The sequence below is a fragment of the Carlito syrichta genome, unplaced genomic scaffold (genome assembly GCF_000164805.1).
Source record: "Carlito syrichta isolate Samal-C Ts95f unplaced genomic scaffold, Tarsius_syrichta-2.0.1 Scaffold303678, whole genome shotgun sequence".
NCBI lineage: Eukaryota > Metazoa > Chordata > Mammalia > Primates > Tarsiidae > Carlito > Carlito syrichta.
Window position 1 is genome coordinate 117,869 of NW_007247774.1, and position 786 is coordinate 118,654.

Sequence of the window (786 nt, forward strand, 5' to 3'; positions counted from 1 at the left end):
TCCTTCCGCCTCAGCCTTCCGAGTAGCCAGAATTACAGGTGTGTGCTACCACGCCCGGCTAATTTTTTAAAATTTTATTGTAGAGATGGGGTCTCGCCTGCCCAGGTGGGTCTCAAACCTACGGGCTCAGGCAATCCACTCATCTCAGCCTCCCAAAGGCGTGGGAACACAGGCTGAGCCACCGAGCCCGGCTATTTATTTATTTTAGAGATGAGGTCTCACCAAGTTGCGCAGGCTGGTTCAAACCTGCGGGCTCAGACAATCGTTTCACCTCAGCCTCCCAAAGTGCTGGGATTATAGGCATGAACCACCATGCCCAGCCATCCCACCTCGTAATACTATTGCTTTGGGGATTAGGTTTCAACATATGAATTTGTGGGGGACACAAACATTCAGACAATAGCAGATTGAAGATGGCAGAAAATGGAATCCATAAACAGGAAGAAAAATTGATAAAAATGACCAAATCTGAAGAACAGAAAGGAAAAGATTGAAGAAAAATGTATATATCTTAGTCTTCAGGGAAATGCATTTCAAAACCATGATGAGATGCCACTTCATACCTACTAAGATGGCTATAATGAAAAAAATGGAGAATAACAAGTCTGAGCAAGAATGTAGAGAAATTAGAAGCTTTATATGCTGCTGGTGGGAATGCAAAATGGTGCAGGTGCTTTGAAAAACATCCTGGCAGGCCGGGCTCGGTGGCTCAGCCTGTAATCCCAGCACTTTGGGAGGCCGAGGTGAGTGGATTGCCTGAGCCCGCGGGTTCGAGACCCGCCTGGG